The following is a 10,223-nucleotide window of genomic DNA, read 5'->3' as shown; positions in this document are numbered from 1 at the left end:
ATTTCTCCTATATGTTTAAAGGTTAATACTTATTTCTCCTATATGTTAGTTATATTCATTATACGGGCAGGGAATATGGAGATTTAGCAGCAAACATCAGCCCAACAAATGAAAATCCTTTCATCAATGCTCCCCTTAAGATCTATTTAGTCTTAAGACAGCGATAGTTACATTTTTACATAACAAAGACACAGTGATTTATAACAAAGCACAGTGATCTATTACAAAAGAGAAAATCCATTAACTCAAAAAGTCTAGTATTGCTAACATCAAAAACTACTATATTTCCTTTTCTATATTCCAAATACATTGATTAATATATTCCCAGGTGCCTAAGGATATGGAGGCCTGGCGGCAATCATTGACTCAATGAGAAGAAAAAGCCCTATGCTAATTAAGACTCTCAAAATACTCCAAAACTCTCTGTGCTGTTTATGGTTGAGAGGTAGTAAACAATCATGTGCTAGTGGCAGGAGTATGGATAATTCTGTAACACAAGCTAGTCTGTCAGCAGAGAGGTTTGACCTGAGACATCCTTGTCCCACCCAGAGCAGGGAATTAGCAGCAATTATTGACACAACAAATGAAAAACCCTTCACCAATATAATTCCTAACCAACCCACTATACTAATAATTTCTAACTCCCCAAAAGAATTTGCCTTTAGTAAGTCTAAAACATCTCGTGCCTCTCAGATTGGGAGGCTGTAAACAATCACATGTGGCCGGACGAACCTATACAGGCGGGCTAGATAACCTTCAGAGGAGTTCGTAAGCTGAAACACTCTTGTCACGTCCAGGAATTTTTATTGCCTTGGAGCTGCACGTTTACTCCTTCTCCGAGAGAAACGATTATGGGGGAGAGCCCCCCGTAAAGTCAGAGGCGTAGGTGAGAGCATAAAACAGACTCTGGTTTTGGGGTTAGATGCTCGGGAACAGGGGGTTTCCTGAGGCTTGATCACGCCTTTGCGTATGCCAAGCCTCCTTCCTCATGACCTTTGCCATGGGCGGAGCTCCTCACGCTGGCCCCCGACAGATCAGCATCTGACACTCCTGAGTACAAAACTCCCTTAGGAAACCCAGTGTGCTCACCCTAAACATTGTCATTCCTGCTCTTAATTCCTTTAAACAACCACTGATCTAAAACTTTACCTTCAGGTTTGATTTCTCTTTTGAGCTACTGATTCATATATCCCACTAAACAGCATGAAAGTCAAATCCATTTTCCATCTCCAGTTTCCTTTTGCAAACCACCTTTTATTTAATTAGGCTTCCCTGGTGGCTCAGATGGTAAAGAATCTGCCTGTAATGCAGGAAACCCAGGGGATACCTGGGAGATCCCCTGGAGAACGGAATGGCTACCCAGTATTCTTACCTGGAGAATTCCATGGACAGGAGAGCCTGGACAGCTACAGTCCATGGGGTAGCAGAGTCGGACATAACTGAACAACTAATATTTTCTTTTAATCACATCACCATTCAACCAACTGCCTGAGAGAGGTATCTTAGAGACATTCTAAAATCTTCCCGCTTTCTCTTCTTTATGATTTTTAAAATCTATTTCTGGACTTCCCTGGTGGTCCAGTGGTTGGACATTCAACTGCCAATGCAGAGGACATGGATTTAATCCCTGGCTGGGGAGTATTCCACATGCTGAGGGCAACTAAGTTCATGCAGCACAACTACAGAGCCTGTGCTCTAGAGCCCATGCTCCGCAACAAGAAGCCACCACAATGAGATGCCAGCATACCACAACCAGAGAGTACCTCTTGCTCGCCACTAGAGAAAGCCCACGTGCAATAACAAAGATCCAGTCAAGTCAATAATAAACCAACAAAATTATAAAAATAAAATCTATTTCCTCTGAATATTGTTTTCTCTATCACTACCTTAGTTCAGGGACCCATAACATTTCACTGAGAGAACATCCAACCTGGTCTACCTGATCTTTCTCTAATCCATCTATCAAAGTGCTATCCATATGATCTTAGCAAATCATTCTACTTTCAGTTCAGTTCAGTCACTCAGTCGTGTCCGACTCTTTGCGAGCCCATGAATCGCAGCACACCAGGCCTCCCTGTCCATCACCAACTCCCAGAGTTCACTCAGACTCACGTCCATCAAGTCCGTGATGCCATCCAGCCATCTTATCCTCTGTTGTCCCCTTCTCCTCCTGCCCCCAATCCCTCCCAGTATCAGTCTTTTCCAATGAGTCAACTCTTCGCATGACATGGCCAAAGTACTGGAGTTTCAGTTTTAGCATCAGTCCTTCCAAAGAAATCCCAGGGTTGATCTCCTTGCAGTCCAAGGGACTCTCAAGAGTCTTCTCCAACAACACAGTTCAAAAGCATCAATTCTTCAGTGCTCAGCCTTCTTCACAGTCCAACTCTCACATCCATACATGACTACTGGAAAAACCATAGCCTTGACTAGACGGACCTTAGTCGGCAAAGTAATGTTTCTGCTTTTCAATATGCTATCTAGGTTGGTCATAACTTTTCTTCCAAGGAGTAAGCGTCTTTTAATTTCATGGCTGCAATCACCATCTGCACTGATTTTGGAGCCCCCCAAAATAAAATCTGACACTGTTTCCACTGTTTCCTCATCTATTTCCCATGAAGTGATGGGACCGCATGCCATGATCTTCATTTTCTGAATGTTGAGCTTTAAGCCTACTTTTTCACTCTCCTCTTTCACTTTCATCAAGAGGCTTTTGAGTTCCTCTTCACTTTCTGCCATAAGGGTGGTGTTATCTGCATATCTGAGGTTATTGATATTTCTCCCGGCAATCTTGATTCCAGCTTGATTCCGGTCCAGCGTTTCTCATGATGTACTCTGCATACAAGTTAAATAAGCAGGGTGACAATATATATAGTCTTGATGTACTCCTTTTCCTATTTGGAACCAGTCTGTTGTTTCATGTCCAGTTCTAACTGTTGCTTCCTGACCTGCACACAGATTTCTCAAGAGGCAGGTTAGGTGGTCTGGTATTCCCATCTCTTTCAGAATTTTCCACAGTTTGTTGTGATCCACACAGTCAAAGGCTTTGGCATAGTCAATAAAGCAAAAATAGATGTTGTTCTGGAACTCTCTTGCTTTTTCGATGATCCAGCGGATGTTGGCAATTTGATCTCTGGTTCCTCTGCCTTTTCTAAAACCAGCTTGAACATCAGGAAGTTCACGGTTCACGTATTGCTGAAGCCTGGCTTGGAGAATTTTGAACATTACTTTACTAGCATGTGAGATGAGTGCAATTGTGTGCTGGTTCGAGCATTCTTTGGCATTGCCTTTCTTTGGGATTGGAATGAAAACTGACCTTTCCTAGTCCTGTGGCCACTGCTGAGTCTTCCAAACTTGCTGGCATATTGAGTGGAGCACTTTCACAGCATCATCTTTAAGTACTGTCCTTTAAGATTTGAAATAGCTCAGCTGGAATTCCATCACCTCCACTAGCTTTGTTCGTAGTGATGCTTTCTAAGGCCCACTTGACTTCACATTCCAGGATGTCTGGCTCTAGGTGAGTGATCACACCATCGTGATTATCTGGGTCGTGAAGATCTTTTTGTATAGTTCTTCTGTGTATTCTTGCCACCTCTTCTTAATATCTTCTGCTTCTGTTAGGTCCATACCATTTCTGTCCTTTATCGAGCCCATCTTTGCATGAAATGTTCCCTCGGTATCTCTAATTTTCTTGAAGAGATCTCTAGTCTTTCCCATTCTGTTGTTTTCCTCTATTTCTCTGCACTGATTGCTGAGGAAGGCTTTCTTATCTCTTTTTGCTATTCTTTGGAACTCTGCATTCAGATGCTTATATCTTTCCTTTTCTCCTTTGCTTTTCACTTCTCTTCTTTTCAAAGCTATTTGTAAGACCTCCTCATACAGCCATTTTGCCTTTTTTTTTTTTGCATTTCTTTTCCATGGGTTGGTCTTGATCCCTGTCTCCTGTACAATGTCACGAACCTCATTCCATAGTTCATCAGGCACTCTATCTATCAGATCTAGGCCCTTAAATCTATTTCTCACTTCCACTGTATAATCATAAGGGATTTGATTTAGGTCATACCTGAATGGTCTAGCGTTTTCCCTACTTTCTTCGATTCAAGTCTGAATTTGGTAATAAGGAGTTCATGATCTGAGCCACAGTCAGCTCCTGGTCTTGTTTTTGTTGACTGTATAGAGCTTCTCCATCTTTGGCTGCAAAGAATATAATCAATCTGACTTCAGTGTTGACCATCTGATGATGTCCATGTGTAGAGTCTTCTCTTGTGTTGTTGGAAGAGGGTGTTTGCAATGACCAGTGCATTTTCTTGGCAAAACTCTATTAGTCTTTTCCCTGCTTCATTCCGCATTCCAAGGCCAAATTTGCCTGTTACTCTAGGTGTTTCTTGACTTCCTACTTTTGCATTCCAGTCCCCTACAATGAAAAGGACATCTTTTGGGGGTGTTAGTTCTAAAAGGTCTTGTAGGTCTTCATAGAACTGTTCAATTTCAGCTTCTTCAGCATTACTGGTTGGGGCATAGACTTTAAAACCCTTAATTTCCCACTGCCTATAAGGTAAACTCCAAACTCTTTGGTATCCTACATTAACAAGAGGCTCTATGATCTGTTCCCCATCTATCTTTCCAAACACATTTCCTGGTCCCATATCAGACTATTTACAGTTATCTCAGTACAATATCATGTCTCCAAAATCCTCCAAAACTTACTTCTCTATGAAAAATAGTCTTTACCCTTTATTCTTTGCACAATAAACTCAAAGTATCTTCCTGGCTACTTTGAAGTGAGTCCTTCTCTGCTCCCTAAAATATGGTGTGAGTACCTCAATTTTAGGAGTTATCAATTAATTACTATTTGTATAGAAAGAAAGAAAGTCGCTCAGTCATGTCCAACTCTTTGCGACCCCAAAGACTGTAGCCTACCAGGCTCTTCCATCCATGGGATTTTCCAGGCAAGAATACTGGAGTGGGTTGCCATTTCCTTCTCCAGGGGATCTTCCTGACCCAGGGATTGAACCCAGGTCTCCCACATTGTAGGCAGATGCTTTACCATCTGAGCCACCAGGGAAGTCTGCATGTTCATATACTCCAATGAAGTATAAATTCTCTGAAGGCAGAAATTATATCTTATTCCTTTTGTTTGCGTTCCTTGTATCTGGCAAATAATAGACACAAAATAACTGCTGAACGGACAGCTACCATAATAGTTTAAGATTAAAAAAACCAAGTTCTTAAGCTTTGCCTAAATAAAACAAATTCTGACTTTCAGTGATCAAATTAGAAGATATGCCACGATTTAGCACTTTTTCCTTATTATTTTCCTTAACTAAATATCTTTTTCTCAGCTGGTTTTCTGTGAATAGGTAAGCCAATTTTCATGTCTGTTAAGACTTTCATGTCTGTTAAAGCTGTAAGAATTTTAACTGCCCACATTTCCCTACTATTTCTTATTCATTCTTTAACCTCCTGGAAAAAAAAACAAACCCTGTTAGTAAATCAAGACACATTTCTACCCACTTAACTAAAGAGTAACTGTGAAGAAGAGAGATTCCAAGGTACAGATTAATTAACAAAAGAATTTAAATTAGACTTGTGATAGAATAAAGAATACACGTGATCTCTGCCTCTGATTCCTGGCACATAACTTCAAAAAAATCTTGGAATTTCCTGATAGTAGTGTCTTTGCTATGTCTAAGAGGTGACTTAAGGTGAACCCTAAGATTCCTTCAGGATGGAGGCTGGTCATTAGAGACCAACCGCAAGATTAGACAGTTGAAACTTTGGGTGAGCCCAACCTACAGAGGATGGAGGTGGATTAGAGACTGAATGCAAACATGTGGCCGATGATTTAATCAAGCATGCCTATATACTGAAACCCCAATCAAAATTCTGAACCCAGAGGCCTTGTGAAGCTTCTTGGTTGGTGAACATAGTGATCTACTGGGAGGATGACACACCCATATTCCAGAAAGAGGGCATGTGTCCCTTTCTCCACACCAGCTATTGCCCTATTCATCTCTTCAATTCCTGATCTGTATCCTTTATAATAAAATTGCAATTGTAATTACAGTGGTTTCAGTGAGTTCTGTGAGCCATTCCACCAAATTATCAAAACTGAGGGCTTAGGACTTTCCTGGTGGTCCAGTGGTTAAGAATCTGTCTGCCAATGCAGGGGACAAAGGTTCGATTCCAGATCCAGGCAGATCCCACATGCCATGGAGCAACTAAGCCCCTGCGCCACAACCACTGAAGCCTAAGCACTCTAGAGCCTGGGAGACGCAACAAGAGAAGCCACTGCAATAAGAAGCCTGAGAGTAGCCCCCAATCACTGCAACTAGAGAAAGCCCACATGCAGTAATGAAGACCCAATGTAGCCAAAAATAAAATAAATAACCCATTTCAGGTTTTCTTTTTTTTAAATGAAGGGTTGTGGTAAAAACCTTAACTTGTGGCAGGTTGAACAGAAGTGTGGGTGGATTGGCGACACTGAAACTTGCAGCTAGCATCTTAAGCGGGGGCAGTCTTCAAAAAAAAATCTTTGCTCTTAACTTGTAGGGTCTTCTCTAATTCAAGGTGATTAGTATCAGAACTGATCTAAATTAGAGGAAACCCAGTTGATGACAGAGAATTGATCAGAACAGGAACTTCAGTTGAGTTGCTCAGTCATGTCCGACTCTTTGCGACCCCATGGACTGCAGCACGCCAGGCTTCCCTGTCCATCACCAACTCCCAGAGCTTGCTCAAACTTATGTCCATTGAGTCAGTGGTGCTATTCAGCCATCTCATCCTCTGTCATCTCCTTCTCCTGCCTCCAATCTTTCCCAGCATCAGGGTCTTTTCCAAGGAGTCAGTCCTTTGCATCAGGTGGCCAAAGTATTGGAGCTTCAACATCAGTCCTTCCAATGAATATTCAGGACTGATTTCCTTTAGGGTTGACTGGTTTGATTTCCCTGCAGTCCAGGGACTCTCAAGAGTCTTCTCCAACACCACAGTTCAAAAGCATCAATTCTTTGGAGCTCAGCTTTTTTTATAGTCCACCTCTCACATCCATACCTGACTACTGAAAAGACTATAGCTTTGATTAGATGGACCTTTGTTGGCAAAGTAATGTCTCTGCTTTTTAATATGCTATCTAGGTTGGTCATAGCATTTCTTCCAAGTAGCAAGTGTTCTTTAATTTCATGGCTGCAGTTGTCATCTGCAGTAATTTTGGAGTCCAAAAAATATAATAAAGTTTCTCACTGTTTCCCCATCTACTTGCCGTGAAGTGATGGGACCGGATGACATGATCTTAGTTTTCTGAATGTTAAGTTTTAAGACAGCTTTTTCACTCTTCACAGAGGCCTGACTATGTTTTTATTTATTTTTTTAAAGGAAGGAAATAAGACAGCTTCTTATTCATTAAGCAGGTATTTCTGCATATGTTAGATTTCCCTGCTATCTCAGTCCCTAAGGTCCCTGAAGCCAGATGTGTGGATCCATCCTTTCCACTCTAACCCCAATAAATGGCCTCTTGGGTGACTTTGTCCATGAAGGTGATATACTTGATATATTCAACAAACTAACCTGTCATTTCACTTCACCTTCACCTCAATTTCCCCACTTGTTATAAGCTTCTCACAACTCTTAAATTAGGGGCCACAGCTTTAATATTCCTTGGAGCCAGATAAACCACTTAAATAGTTAAACTGGGTTAGCTGTAACACACATCAGGAAACTGTGAAGACTGAAGCAAATGGAAGACTGCATGTCCTGACTAAAGACCTGGGGAGTGGGGAGGGGGTGCCATTATTGAGACCCAACCTTGATGTCATCCAGGAAATATGAATTAAATGTTGTCAGATGTTCTGATTTCTTTTCAAAGGAGAGTAAGTAGAACTCTCAACAGTTATGTGAGATCTCCAGATTTTAAAATTTCAGCATTAAAAAAAACTATAGAAATCACCGTAATGGGTCATATACAAACCAAAGGTCGATGGTTTTTAACCACTACTTTAAATAATGAAATTGTTCAAAGCTACCCAAGGCTCTCTTTTTTTTCTCACTCTGTATTCTCTGTAGGGAAATCTTTCTCTCATGATGACATGCAGATAAACAGTTAAGAGGATTCAGATATATAGTCTGTCTCGTTACAGTGCTTCTACAGTGTGAAACAGCTCCAGAATGACAAAGAAGTTGAGTACATACATGATTTTTCAAAGTACATTAATGTTTTGAAACACAAGATTAGCAGCTACACGAAGACTACATGAACACCAACTAAATGAAGTAAACCGCTGAGCAACGTAGTTTTGTCCAGAATGCCCATGCATCCTTTTAGGAACAACTGGTCACAGATACCCCTACAAATGCTTATGTGTTCCCCCCAATCTTAATGCAAAAGAAACAAATAAGGACAATAAACCAGAACCAACTATATCTGGCATCAATTTATATTTATGATATACATTGAGCTTCTCTGGTGGCTCAGACCGTAAAGAATCTGTCTGCAGTGTGGGAGACTGGGGTTCGATCCCTGGGTTGGGAGGATCCCCTGGAAGAGGGCATGGCAACCCACTCCAGTATTCTTGCCTGCAGAATTCCATGGACAGAGAAGCCTGGTGGGCTACAATCCATGGGGTCACAAATAGTTGGACATGACTGAGTGACTAACACGTTAACTACATTGAGCAGCTTTAACCCTTCTTTGTATCTGCTTCTATAAGGCTACTTTCATCTTTCTTAAAAGTCCTATGTTTACTGCAGTATTTCATTACTTATTGAACAATTTAATACATATTTTTACCTGCTGCTGGTATTTTCCAGAATTATTGCTTTTCTTGGTGCTCTGTTTACAAAGTTTAATAGGTTTTGAGAGTCTGTCAGACACCCTTTTATCTTTAGTGAATAATATCACCAAAGTTTTTCAAAACCTCAGAGTGAAAGGCCCTTATCTCTAGCCCAAACATCTCTCTTGAGCTCCAGAACTAGATACCCAAATGCCCACTCAACATCACCATTTGAATTTTATAAAGGCATTTTAAGGTTTATAAATATTAAAAAGCAAACCTGTGCTCTCCCCAAATCCCTCCTCTTCCAGTCTATTCTATATCGGGACAATGCACGAACCTCTCAAATATTCATGAAGCAGTCTGCCAACATCTTTGTCTAAGTATCATTTTATGTAGGGTACTGCAATTGTCCACTGATTGGTTTTCCTGCAACTGTTTTTACATTTACAATTCAGTGTTCACACAGAGCTAGAATGATCTTTGAAAATCCAAATCTAAAATCAAAACTTGTTTTTGCTTTGGTTTTTATAAAATCAATATCTTTTGTTTGTTTGTTAAAAAAAAAAAGGTTTAGTCTTATCTTTATGGCAATTAATAGCTGACAACACTATCTAATTAAAACTGTAACAGTAACAGGCAATAAAAATATGGAACACTTCACGAATTTGCGTGTCATCCTTGCGCAGGGGCCATGCTAATCTTCTCTGTATCGTTCCAATTTTAGTATATGTGCTGCCGAAGCGAGCACCAAAATCACTATCTTTAACATACTCTGGCTTTTTTCTTTCACAACTCTCTCATCATTCTGTTTTGTATTCCCTCTCTCACCACAATGAACCTTCTGACCTCTCCCCTACTTTTCCTAATGTCTAAGCTCCTTAACATTTTAAGATCTTCAAATGTGCTCTTCACCCAATCCTCAGGTTGAAAAGCTTGGTGGTTTCATATCCCTAACAGTAAATTTTCATCCCTGGGCTATAACTAATTACTCCATCTAAAATAGGTACCCCCCCCCTTATTTACTCTAATGCTGTTATATTAATTGCAGCACTTCTTAAATTAATTATGCTACTATTTGTGTGCTTACCACTCTACAGTTTGTCCTCGCTCACCAAGCTGAAAGTTAATGAGGCAAGGTATCAAGTCTTTACTCTCTACTATATAAAACTGACTGGAAGAATGGTAGATGTTTTGCAATTCAATAAATAAATGAATGAGTAGATGAATAAGGGGAAATTCTGTTCACCTAGATAACTGCTGTTTATCCTTCATTCAAGTAACAGTCTAGGGTCACCTTCTCAGGGAAGGCTTCCTGAGTTAGGCCCCCATTTCATACTTACAAAGAACTCTGGGCTTGTTAAAAAAAAAAAAAAAATATATATATATATATATATATACACACACACACACACACACACATATATATGTATGTATGTCTTTCTGTATATTTATAAACTG

General features: G+C 40.3%; 1 protein-coding gene and 1 non-coding gene across 7 annotated transcripts in view; both read right to left on the bottom strand.

Annotated features, from left to right (window-relative positions):
* The window catches only part of ASH1L (ASH1 like histone lysine methyltransferase), a 208,062-nt gene that overhangs the window by 131,705 nt on the left and 66,134 nt on the right, over positions 1–10,223 (bottom strand). The window lies entirely within an intron of this gene.
* Positions 9,407–9,513, bottom strand: LOC120857166. The gene has a single exon (XR_005719623.1). It is a non-coding gene; the product is annotated as a U6 spliceosomal RNA (small nuclear RNA).

Source organism: Oryx dammah, unplaced genomic scaffold, assembly GCF_014754425.2.
Source record: "Oryx dammah isolate SB20612 unplaced genomic scaffold, SCBI_Odam_1.1 HiC_scaffold_28, whole genome shotgun sequence".
Classification (NCBI taxonomy): domain Eukaryota; kingdom Metazoa; phylum Chordata; class Mammalia; order Artiodactyla; family Bovidae; genus Oryx; species Oryx dammah.
This window is presented reverse-complemented; position numbering and strand designations above follow the sequence as displayed.